Genomic DNA, 13,250 nt, shown 5'->3' with positions numbered 1-13,250 from the left:
TGCGCCCTGTTTCCCCAATGGTAACATCTTGTACGGCTATAGTACATCAAAGCCAGGAAACTTAACACTGGTCCTTGGTATGACCCATGAGCTTCTTCACATTTGACCAGTTATACCTGCACTGTGTGTATTTGTATAAATCTATGCAAATCTATCACATGTGTAGATTAGCATAACTACTACCAGAACTAAGCTACAGAACTGTTTCATCACTCAAGGCTCCCTTGTCTACTCCCTGACAGCCACTCGCAGCCTCTTCCATCACCATTGCTAACCCAGCAATAGCTAATCTAGTTGCCATCTCTACAATTTCACACAACTATTTTTAATAGCATTTTAATAGCCTTGAAGCAACTTCCAACCATACTGAGCTTCCTGCATGGACTGTCCAAGTTGCCTCCCAAGGTACCAATTACTGTTTTTGTTACCATTCTAATTACAAAGTTGTATACATTTTTAGTGGTCTGATGATAAGCCTTGTATTCCTACAAGCATCCTTTTGAATGCATAATTTTGCTGAGTGTGTGGTTTTTCAGCAATGTCTAGTATGCCACAGAAGAAATATTTGTATAATGGCTCCAACATAATACAAGTTTTTTACTTACAGGGGAGTTCAAGGAAGATCTGTCTGGCAAGCATTCCTCCTCCAACTGGCAGTCAAGTCACCCACATTCTTTTCATCTTGTGACTCTGCCACTTTGATGGCTAATTTTACATGTCAACTGGACCAGGTCATGGGATGCCCAGAAATTTGGGTAAACATTATCTCTGGGTGTGTCTGTGAGGGTGTTTCTGGATGAGATTATATTTGAATCAGTAGACTGAGTAATGCTGATTGCCCTCCCCAGTGTGGTGAGGCCTTATCCAATCCACTGAAGGCCTGAACACAATAAAAAGCAAAGAAAGAATTCTTTCTCTCTGCTGACCATCTTTGAGCCAGAACATGGGTCTTCTGTCTTTGAATTCAGATGCAGGCTGGAATTTACATCATTGGCTCTCCTGGTTGTCAGGCCTTTAGACTAAGACTAGAACTGTATTATTGGCTCTTCTAGATCTCGAGCTTGCTATTTGCAAATCTCAGAATTTTCAGCCTCCATAATCAGGTGAGCCAATTCCTTATAGTAAAGCTCTTTATAAATACACACACACACACACACACACACACACACACACACACACACACCCCGTAGTAGTTCTGTTTATCTGAAGGACCCTGACTAATACAGCCACCCTCTAGGGCCATGTGTAGCTGTGGCTGCATCTCTCTAGAGGATGGGTACGGAGGGAATGGAAGCTGCTGCTTCAAGCTTTGACTAGGAAATGGCCTGATCACTTTCACTTTCATCCGATTGGCTAGAGCTCAGTCACCTGGCCACACCCAGCTGCAAACGGGGTTGAGGAAAGTTGTCTAGATCAAAGGACAGCTCTCTTCTAACTTCTAAAAATGGAGGTTTCATTGAGAGGAAAAACTGGGAAAAGCAATGGCTTTGGGATAGGCAAAAACTGCCCAAAATAAGGATGAATGCAAAGATGATGCCCTAAAAATGTTCATCACAGATTTGTTTATCGTAGTGAAAATATTTTAACAATATAAATAAGCCATACTAGAAGATTGGTTAAATACACTAGGAAAGATTCATACAACAGAATAAAAGCTGATGTTCAATGATATTTTAGAAGAAAACATGATTTAGACCAACATGGTAAATGTGTATAATGCACTGTTAAGTATGAAGAGCAGGCAATGAGATCAAGACGATATGTTCCTTTTTTTGTAAATACCAAAAACAGTGACTATGTGCACAGAAGAGAGACTAGATGGGTGTACACCACAATTTTAAGTGTGGTTATCCCTCTTAGGGAAATCATGGGTGATTCTTATTTTCTTTTTTTATCTGTACTTTCTAATTTTTTTGAAATATATCAAAAATGTATTACACTTGAAATAGAAACAATAAAATGGAAGACTATAAAGCAAGAATAAAAGGGACAAGGTTGAAAGAGGAAACTGGTGACCTGGGTTTGAATCCTCACTTTACCACTTACTAGTTGAATGACTGCGAGTGGGTTATTCGCCTTTCTGAGCCTTGATTTCCTCAGCCACAAAATGAGAACGCTGGTAATAAACATACTGACCTCGTGGGCTTGTTATGAGGCTTCAGTAAAATAACATTCTTAAGAGTTCGGTACTTGGCACGCAGGAAGTGCTCAAAAAGCTTAACCATTGTTATGATCATCATTATTTATTTATTTTTTTTTGCCTTTTCTAGGGTCTCTCCTGCAGCATATGGAGGTCCCCAGGCTAGGGGTCTAATCGGAGCTATAGCCACTGGCCGATGCCAGAGCCACAGCAGCGCGGGATCTGAGCTGCGGCTGCAACCTACACCACAGCTCAGGGCAATGCTGGATCCTTAACCCACTGAGCAAGGCCAGGGATTGAACCCAAACCTCATGGTTCCCAGTTGGATTTGTTAACCATTGAGCCACGAAGGGAACTCCATGATCATTATTAACAGTAGGGTGTCTTGGAGAAACCCAGGGTCATGGGGTAACATGAAAGTTGTTGATGGTTCTCTCCACTCCTGGGCCAAATATCAGTCTTCATAAATAAAGTCCTGCTTCTCCCAAATCTATAACGCTTTTCTTTCACCTTGGTTTTGGCACTATTCTTGTTCTGAAGCTCCAAACATGTTTTTTGTTATCATTACTCTTTGGACTAAACTCTATTATCACTTAAAAAATCATATATACAATCTTCTTTATTTCATTTTATTTTATTTATTTATTTTTATCTTTTTGCCTTTTCTAGGGCTGCTCCTGCAGCATATGGAGGTTCCCAGGCTAGGGGTCTAATCGGAGCTGTAGCCACCGGTCTACGCCACAGCCACAGCAACACGGGATCCAAGCCGAGTCTTCGACTTACACCACAGCTCACGGCAACGCTGGAACCTTAACCCACTGTGCGAGGCCAGGAATCGAACCTGCAACCTCATGGTTCCTAGTTGGATTCAGTAACCACTGCACCACAACGGGAACTCTTACTTCATTTTAACAGAAGATCATACCATCAAGCAATCATGATTACAGGTCGTTTCTAAAGAATCCAGCCCTTAGGAAGCTGCTAAGCAATGGCAATGACCACATTTTATGGAACACATCTCCCTCGCAACCACACCACACATAGATTCCAATCTCCATTCCCAGGGTTTCTTGTACGGTAGAAGTATCTCGCCTGGCCTTCTCCAGCCCCTCGATCACGCCTCTCCCTCTCCCTAGGCAGGCCTTCCTTCTTCCTTCTCTTTGGGGAGTTTCCCTGGGCCAGCACTCATTATGGTTGAGTCTGGTTAATCCTGGATGCTGTAGGGAAAGTCCACTTGGCAGTGTCTCTAACCTAGACTTTGTCAGCATTAAAGAGGACATTTTGGCCCCTACCGGTAGGGGTTTGTTCTTTGTCTTCCTTCTTAATTGGTTCAGAACCTGGATGGGGAAAGCAGTTTTATTTGCTGGGCCCTACTCAGAGTTCTCAAGAAAACACACACACACACACACACACACACACACACACACACACAGTTTGTTAATAATATAATCTCAAAGAATAAAGGTTTTTTTTTCTTCAGTGTGTGGGTTTTGTTTTTACCGAAGCTATAGTAAGAAGCAGGCAAGCAGGAAGGTATACTAAAACATCTAGAGACAGAGTTCCCGTCGTGGCTCAGCTGTTAATGAACCTGACTAGTATCCATGAGGACACGGGTTGGATTCCTGGCTTCACTCAGGGGGTTAAGGGTCCCACGTTGCCATGAGCTGTGGTGTAGGTAGCAGATGCGGCTTGGATCTGGCATTGCTGTGGCTGTGGTGTAGGCCAGTGGCTGCTGCAGCTCCAATTTGACCCCTAGCCTGGGAACTTCCATATGCCACGGGTGCAGCCCTAAAAAGAAAAAAACAAACAAACAAAAACTATAAAACATCTAGAGAAATAAAAATATCTGACCAGAATAAGAAAGACTAGGTGAGTGTTCAATGTGGATTCAGTTTGCATTTTTAGGATAGGATAATGCTTCTCAAATTTCAATAGTGCCAAAGAATCACCTGGAGATGTTGTTGAAATTCCGATTCACAACACATTCAATGGGTTTTGTGTGGAGCCTAAATTCTATATTTCCAGTAAGCTTCGGGTAATGCTGATGCCTTTGGCCTATAGACAACACCTTAAGTAGCAAGGATGTAGAATATCATGAACTGCTACCTTCCACACTCAATAAGCACTTGTCAACTTTCTTTTTATTTCGAAGCTAATTTACATCAATAATTACTTTGCTTAATCTGTTTATGATGTGCCTATAATTTCCGGAGTGTACGTCTATCAGGATAGCACATCATATTTGCTCAAGTCATTCACCAGTCCTCACCTCTCTCTTTCCCCCCCCCCCCCCCCCCCCCCCCCGCCCACGCCTGCAGCATATGGAAATTCCCAGGTCAGGGATCAAACCTGCACCAGAGCAGTGACTCAAGCCACTGCAGTGATAATGCTGGATCCTTAACCCACTGCACCACGGAGAATTCCTGCCCCCACATTTTAATGGCTCCCATTATCAGCAGACGTTTACTGCTTAACAAACCATGCCCAATGCACCTGCTTAAAAAAACAACCATCATTTGCTCACAGTTCTTTGGGTTGGGCCCAGCTGGGTGATTCTGCTGCTGGTGTTGACTGGGCTCGCTCTTGGATCGATGGCCAGCTGCAGGGAGCTAGGTTCCTGTTCTCCTGGCAGTGCTGATTGTGGACTCGGTCAGTGGAGAGAACTGGACCACATGTTTCTCATCACCATTCAACTAGCTAAAGCGGGCTTGTTCACATGGCTGCAGAAGGGTTCCATGTGCAGCATGGGTCACCCACACGTGCAAGCTCTTTGCTTGCCTCTACCTGAAGCACGTTTGCTACCCCTGGTCATCCCCTTGGTCGAAGCAAGTTGTATGGCCAAGTCCAGTGTCAGTGTGGGATAGATTTACTTGAGTTATGGATGCTGGAGAGGGAAGCATTTGTGGCTGCTTTTGCAATCCAAATATTCAAGTTCAAGTTGGCCTTTAAGGTCCACCTCCTACCCCCTGAAAAGCCTATCAGGCTTCTTTTTACCTCCACACTATTACTCTTTCACTGCCCTCCTCCTGGAATACTCTATCTTTGGACAGAGACTTGGTTCATTTTCAGATGGTATGTCCTACTGAAACTTGTTGTCTAAATTGGACGGGATCTTGAATTATATGGCACATCTCACTCCGACTTATAGTTACTTACATACAGGAGGTTCCCAGGCTAGGGGTCAAATCAGAGCTGTAGCTGCTGGCCTACACCAGAGCCACAGCAACATGGGATCTGAGCTGTGTCTTCAACGTACACCACAGCTCACGGCAATGTCGGATCCTTAACCCACTGAGCAAGGCCAGGGATCGAACCCGCAACCTCATGGTTCCTAGTCGGATTTGCTAACCACTGAGCCACGACAGGAACTCCATTGATATTTCTAAAGGGTTTTTTTTTTAATGATTTTTTTTCCATTATAGCTGGTTTACAGTGTTCTGTCAATTTTCTACTGTACAGCAAGGTGACCCAGTCACACATACATGCACACATTCTTTTTTCTCACATTATCATGCTCCCTCATAAGTGACCAGGTATAGTTCCTACACAGCAGGATCTAGACGGTTTTGATTGCGGATTGTTCATCTTTGCATTCCTCTGACATCCAGCAAATAATTTCAATAGGTATTACTTATTGAACGGTACCATTTATTGATCGATTCATCTCATAAATAGTAGATATTCTTTAAATTTTTTTTTTTAATTTTATGGCTGAACTCATGACATATGGAAGTTCCTGGGACAGAGACTGACTCTGAGCCACATCTGCAACCTATGCCACAGCTGCAGCAACAACAGCTCCTTAACCTACTGTGCCAGGCCAGGGTCCAACCTGCACTTCCACCGTGACCAGAGCTGCTGCAGTCAGCTTCTTAACCCATTGTGTCACAGTGGGAACTCCTAAAAATTTTTATTGAATATTATGTCAGTCATAGGTGTACAACATATTCACATTTTTAAAAGGTTATATTCCATTTATAGTTATTATAAAATATTGGCTATATTCCCCATGTTGTACAATATATCCTTATAGCTTATTTTATACAAAATAGTTTATACCTCTTAATTCCCCTACCCCTATATTGCCTCTCCCTGTTCCCTCTCCCCACTAGTTTGTTCTTTCTATCTAGGTGTCTGCCTCTTTTTTGTTATGGTCACTAGTGTGTTGTATTTTTTAGATTCCACATATAAGTGATATCATATGGTATTTGTCTTTGTCTGACTTATTTCACTTAGCCTAGTGCCAAGTCTGTCTATGTTGGAAGATTGACAAATGGAAACTTTCATGCTTTTTTATGGCTGAGTAGTATTCCTATATATCACTTTTTCATTCATTCATCAATTGATGGACACAGGTTGCTTATGTATCTTGGTGATTGTAAATAATGCTGCTATGAACATTGAAGTGCACATGTCTTTTCAAATTAGTGTTTTTTCTTTCTTTGGATATATATCTAGGAGTGGAATTGCTGGATTACCTGGTAGTTCTATTTTTAGGTTTTCAAGAAACCTCCATACGACTTTCCACAGTGGCTGCACCAACTTACATTCCTACCATCAGTGTATGAGGTTCACAAACTGTTCTCAGTTCTCTATAGAAGAGCTTTCAGACTCTGTAGAACTGAATCACTGATAAAATGATTCCAGACTCACAAAAAGCTGAAAAAAAGTCTGGCATGCTAACTCAGTAGCGTCTAGGGAGACAGAGAAGTTATAATCGCACCAGCACAGGTGTCAGATGGGCAGCATGATCTTTTGTCAAGAGGGAAACCAAGTTAAGATGAAAAGGTTGCAGAGTGTGTTTATTTCCTGCCTCCTTCGGAAAAGGATTTAAGTCCACGGCAAAGGGAGTGGCTATTTTTAAGTAGCACAGTCATCAGCGAGGCCTGGTGAGTCATTCTCTAAGAAAAGGCTAAATCTGCCAAGCTGACAGGAAGACTCACATTGAGTCATCCATGCTCCATCTCTCTTGAGCAGTTCTGGAGAAATTCGTCTCTCTCAATGTGTCCATTCTCAATATTCCATGATCACACCCTTTTTTCTTGGTTTGGGGTTGTGAAGTCTGTTCTCTGATTTCTCTCTAATGACTCCCTCCCCAGTAGGGCAGGAGCAATGTAGGCAGCTGTCACCAGAGGACGACGATGCCTCAGGCTGAGTTACATAGGGATGGGGTAATTGGTCAACCTTCCTATAGGTGAGAATAACTCAGGGGAAATAATATTACCCGGTAATGTGGATGATGCTTTAAAAACTTTTTTTATTCATTTGTGAAAAATATGATACACAATTAAGATTGTAAAGGAAAGAAATGTAAACATCTAGTGTGTAGTCAGGATTGAGTGCAGGAAGCAGACATGACTCTAGATATTTTAAATGTGAAGGGACTTAACGCAGGGAATAAGGCATTTACAAAATCACTAGTCAGTCTAGGGATGTGGGCTCTTGACTGGGCCTCTAGAAATACCCCTCAGAATACTGTAGAACTGACCTGCCAGGGGAGCTACCACCTCTGGGGCACCTGCTAGGGTTACCAATGTCAAGAGGTAGCAATGTCACAGGAGCTGAAACTGTGTTCCTGGTATCAAGAAGCCACAATGCCTCTGGACACCCAAAAGTCTAAAGAACGGACGCTGAGAGTTCTCACTGTGGCCCAGTGGGTTAATGATCTGGCTTGTTTCTGTGGCATTGCTGGTTCCAACCCTGACCTGGTGCAGTGGGTTAAGGATCCAGCATTGCTGCAGCTGTGGCATAGGCTGCAGATGTCGTTTAGATTCAGTCCCTGGTCTGGGAACTTCCACATACTGCAGGTGTAGCCAAGAAGCGGAAAAAAGAAAAAAAAAAGAAGAGAGAATGGACTGTGAAAGGCCAGAAATTTCATGTCTCTCCTGCCTTGCTTGCCTGTGACAATAAACAGCCAAAAGAAGCAGGAAATACCCTGCACCTTCCAAGTCTCTGATGGGTTAAACTTAACTTGCTTCTAGAGTGCTAGCTGGGAGTTGGTGGAATGTAGTTTGTGGTTGTCCAGCTTTCAGAAAGGCCGGTGAGGAGGCTGATGGGGCCGGTACACACCACACCCCCGGGGCAGGTGGCTTCTTCCTTACTACCACGGCCACGACAGCGGCCACCATGCTCTCCTGTGTGCTGCATGCTCCCTCTGTGCCAGCGCTGGGCTGAGCCATTTACATCCATCACTGCCTTCCCCTCATGTTATTAACCCCCTTTCACAGAGGAGGGTCTAGACAGATTGGGTCCTTTGCACAACATCATGCGGGAGGAAGAGGAGGAGGTCAGGCTCTGACCTCCATCTGCCTGCTTCAGGCACCACCTCCTTCCTCTTGATCACCAGCCACCTGAGCAGCCATCACTCCAAGTCAAGGGCCTCCTCCCTCTCTTTCTAGTGCCAGCAAGCCCCAGGCTCCACGCAGTTCACAGCCTCCTGACAAGTCTCCCGCAGCTTTCCTCCTGCTCCTGCTTTGACGGGGAATTGTAACTATCTCGCAGTTTTACTGCTTGGAGGGAGCTTGCTCAACCGGGCGCCTCCTCCCTCCGGAGAGAGAACTGCTGCACTCTTCCCAGGGAAGGTCTTAAATTACCTTCTGCTACATCCACATGTACTTGTATTTCATCTCCCTTCATCTGAAATAGAGAAGCTGAAGATGAGACCAGGCTCTCGGAATTCTGAGTCTTAGCAAAATGCAATTACTCCATTTTTTTTTTCTTTTTCCAATCACAGAAGACTTTTCTGAGCATTCTAGTTCCTATTCTACGACGCTCTCACTTCCTCCTTCCAACTGCTCTTTGAAGCCACTGGCGTGGCTTTTGCTTCAAATTGCTTAAGAGGTCCCGTTAAGGAGGTTGACAACAGCCAGATCTCTCCACACTTTGTGAGACTTGTCATGTCGCCCACCCTAAACATTTTCACACACGTGTGAGTGGAATGACAAAGTGATGAGGTCATTGTCTATTTGCTTCTGCCTTGGGAAAATCTCTCTTTGACTTGAAACGTCCTCATCACATAAGGTGTCATCTGTTTATCTACGGTCCCTGCTCTCTCCCCTCTCTCCATATCTGGGTTCATTCAGCAACCACCACATGATAAGCAATCTTTGGGAGCCATTCTTATCACGCACTCATTCAAAAATGTCTGTGAATTCTTACCACGTGGCAGTCACCGTGCTAAGTGCTAGGAAGAGCAGGTGAAGAGTCACACTTCCTGTCTTCTGGGAGCTTCCATTCCAGACATTACCAAAGTAATCAGCTCATAAAAGAATTTTAAGTGAATCTATAGAGCATTTACTTCAAACTAGGTTGCTACTTAGATAAGGAAGGCTTCTCAGAGGAGGTGACATTTACATGGAAGGAAAAGTCGGAGCTAGCTATGCACACTAAGGGAAGACCACTTAAGGCAGCAGGCACAGCATGTGTGTAAGGTCCTGAGGTGAGAAAGGAAACATTTGGTGTGTTTCAGGAAGTCCGTGGGGTGGGAGCCCAGAGGCTACTGGGGAAGGATAGGACTTGACGTCAGCGGGGGTTAAAACTTGCAGGGCTTTATAGGTCAAGGTAATGAGTCTGGATTGTATGTGCAGTTGTCTAAGGTTGATGACTAGAGGGAAAGGGGAAGACAGAGAGATAGGGTTTGGGTGAAGGATGACAAAAGTGTTGCCAGATAAGCTGTGGTGGATTGCAGAAGTCTGTGATGCCTTCTGGGTGTTCAGAGGCTATGGGAGTTTAGCATTAAGGAATCCTGAGACCAATAAGGCGGTGTCTCTTCTGCCTATAAGATACGATGGGCTTTAAGATGTCATGAGCTTTTGGCAACAGATCCTCTCTCTGCTTCTGGCAATGTTCTTATTAGTCCATCCACTCCCCGGTGGACAGAACTTTGAGGCTGCATATGTACCTTGCCAAAACCTGCACCATGCATACCTCTTGGCTCTGAGAGTGGTGTGTGTGTGTGTGTGTGTGTGTGTGTGTGACAGGGTGATTACCAGCACAGTCGCCAGAACCAGACAACCCAGTCCGAATCCTGGCTATTTCCCTTGACCAACGGTGCCACCTCACCTGGCTTCTCCAGCCTTAGCCTCTTCCGTGGTAAAATGGGGTGAGGATAAAAATACCTGCCTCACAGAGTTGCTGGGAGGACTGGATGAGTTACTGCAGGCTGAGTCCTCAGAGCAGCACCTGGCACAGGACCTCAGCGTGAGCTCTTATTAGTGTAAATCAGAAGGGACCAGGTGCTTTTGAGCTGCCTTTATTTCGCTCTGCACGCATGCTGATAATAGGAGTTAGTCGTTCAAGGCATTTCCCAAGTAGATCCAACCCCATGGTGGGTTAACAAAAAAAGGCTATTTTACTAAGTAGCTCACAGGGAGATGGAGAGAATGGGGTTTCCTCCAGGGAGTACAGCATTGCACTGCAAAATCCCCGATGATAATCTGGCCCCTCCTCTCCCTGCCTGGCCACTTGCTGCACACCTATCTCCTCGCACACTTCCTTCCTGCAGGTTCCCTGGCCTGGACCAAAACTTCCTTCTCATCTCACCCTTAGTTTTTTTTTTTCTTCACAGAAACCACTATTGCTTTTGCCAATCCTCTTTGTTTTCTTTCTTTTTGCTCCTTTCTTTTTTGTTTTTGTTTTTCGGGTTTTTGTTTTTGTTTTTTAAGGGCTGCACCTGCAGTGTATGGAAGTTCCCAGGCTAGGGATCAAATTGGAGCTACAGCTGCCGGCCTACACCACAGCCACAGCAACGCCAGAACCAAGCTGCATCTTCAACCTACACCACAACTCATGGCAATGCCTGATCCCCGAACCACTGAACGAAGCCAGGGATCGAACCCTCATCCTCATGGATACTAGTCGGATTCGTTTCCACTGTGCCACAACAGGAACTCCTCTTTGCTTTCTATTTCCCTAACTTCTAGTCTTATCTTTATTATTTCTTCTATTATCTTCAGGTATATTCTCTTTTCTTTTACTAATTCTTAGGATAAAATCTTAGCTGAGGAAAGTTTAGCCTTTCCCCTTCCATTCCTGGTCCCCTTTTTCTTTCATTCTCTCTCTCTCTCTCTCTTTTTTTTAGGGCCACACTGGCAGCATATGGAGGTTCCCAGGCTAGGGGTCTAATCAGAGCTACAGCTGCTGGCCTATGCAAAAGTCACAGTAACTCGGGATCCAAGCCGCGTCTGTGACCTACACCAGAGCTCACGGAAGGGAAGGATCCTTAACCCACTAAGCGAGGCCAGGGATCGAACCTGCAACCTCATGGTTCCTAGTCAGATTCATTTCTGCTGCACCACAATGGGAATTCTCCCTTTTGCTTTTAAACTCATGTTTCTCCCTAAGTATGTTTGCCCTGCTTCCCATAAATCTTGATATGTGGTATTTTTATTATCATTCGATTCAAAATACTTCCTAATTTCTATTATACCATCTTCTGTGATATGGATTACTTAGATATTGCTTAATTTCCCAATAGCCTTGTTTTTGTTATTGATTCTTAGCTTAGTTGCATTGTATCAGAGGATGTGCTCTGCTTGGTTTTACTGCTTTGAAATTTGTTGTGACTTATTTTATGACCCAGGATATAGTCAATTCTGGTAAATGTTCCATGTGACCTTGAAAAGAATGGGTGGTCCTGCAGTTACTGGATATAGAGACTCTATGCATGTCCATTAGGTCAAGTTTATTAAACATGGGGTTTATCTTTACTAATTTTTGTTCTATCAGTTCCTAAAAGGTGTTTTGTAACATCCCAGAATAACTACAGATTTATCTATTCTTCCTTTGATCAGTTTTGACTTATGTATTTTTAAATTATGTTATTAGGTATACACAAATTTAGAATTATTTTCCTGACGAATTGAATATTTTTATCAATATGAAGTATGTTCCTATATGTTTAGAATGCCGTTTGCCTTAAAGTCTACTTTACCCAATATTAAAAATCTACGGCAGCTTTCTTTTCATTAGTATTTGTATGTTATATCTCTTTCCAGTCTTTTCCTTTCAATTTTCAGTCTTTATATAACCTTTGGTTTTAGATGTGTTCTCCTCACAAAGCATATAATTGTTTTAAAAATCTAGTCTGATAATTATTACCTTTGAAAGGGAATATTAACCTCACATATTTTTTTGTTGTTGCTGTTTTTTTTTGTTGTTGTTTGTTTTCTTTTTTTGTTGTTGTTTTTTAGGGCCGCACCTGCAGCATATGGAGGTTCCCAGGCCAGGGGTCGAATCAGAGCTGTATCTGCTGGCCTACACCATAGCCATAGCAATGCAGGATCCAAGCCACATCTTCGACCTACACCACAGCTCACGGCAACACCAGATCATTAACCCACTGAGCAAGGCCAGGGATCGAACCTGCGTCCTCATGGATGCTAGTCAGATTTGTTAACCACTGAGCCATGACAGGGACTCCTAACCTCACTTATATTTAATATGGTTTCCATGTTGTCCTGGCTGTTCTGTTTTTCACTCTTTCTTGCCTTATTTTGAACTGATTTTTTGTTGTTGTTATTATTTCACTTTTTCCCTGTGTTAGATTGAAAATCACACTTTTTTAAAACTATTTCTTTATTGGTTACCCTAGAGATTATAAAATAAATTCTAGATTTGTGAAAACCTAGTATCAATTGGTAGTTTTATTCTCTTTTTTGAGACAATACAAGCACCTTTGGAACAGCATTTCCCCAAATTTAACGTGCATGTGAATCACAGGGAAGCTTGTTAAAACGGAAGTTCTGATTTAATAAGCCTGGGGAGAGGCTCAAGATTCTGCCTTCTAGTAAGTTCATGGGCCACTCTATTGATTACAATACCCTCAGAACACTTCTTTTCTAAGGTGCCTATCAAATTAAAAAATGAATTCAAGTCAAATGTTCCTTGGAGTGACCACTAAAGACCCAAATCTTCACTGCTGAGGTTACGCCATTTAAAGAACTAGGCACCAGAATTAGGTTTGTAATGAGAATACACATAAGAAGCAGACATTTTTCCTGGTGGAGGAGAGGTTTTAGGCTTAGACAAATTCAGGGAAGCTGACAATGGTTGGTTGAAAGTGATATTTGTTCTCTTCATGTTTCAAGACCCCTCTGAACACAGGCCCAAC

General features: G+C 43.3%; 1 protein-coding gene and 1 long non-coding RNA gene across 4 annotated transcripts in view; one reads left to right on the top strand and one right to left on the bottom strand.

Moving 5' to 3' along the window:
* The window catches only part of SEPSECS (Sep (O-phosphoserine) tRNA:Sec (selenocysteine) tRNA synthase), a 63,802-nt gene that overhangs the window by 9,943 nt on the left and 40,609 nt on the right, over positions 1 to 13,250 (top strand). The gene's annotated exons all lie outside the window — the stretch shown is intronic.
* Positions 1 to 13,250, bottom strand: part of LOC102157952 (uncharacterized) — a 46,838-nt gene that overhangs the window by 31,033 nt on the left and 2,555 nt on the right. The gene's annotated exons all lie outside the window — the stretch shown is intronic.

Source organism: Sus scrofa, chromosome 8 (genome assembly GCF_054392235.1).
Source record: "Sus scrofa isolate SSC_HxYL_T2T_F1_AM1 chromosome 8, Sscrofa_HxYL_maternal_Yorkshire_Landrace_v2.0, whole genome shotgun sequence".
In the NCBI taxonomy this organism is placed as follows: domain Eukaryota; kingdom Metazoa; phylum Chordata; class Mammalia; order Artiodactyla; family Suidae; genus Sus; species Sus scrofa.
Note: the sequence above shows the minus strand (reverse complement) of the source record. Positions and strands in the feature narration are given on the sequence as shown.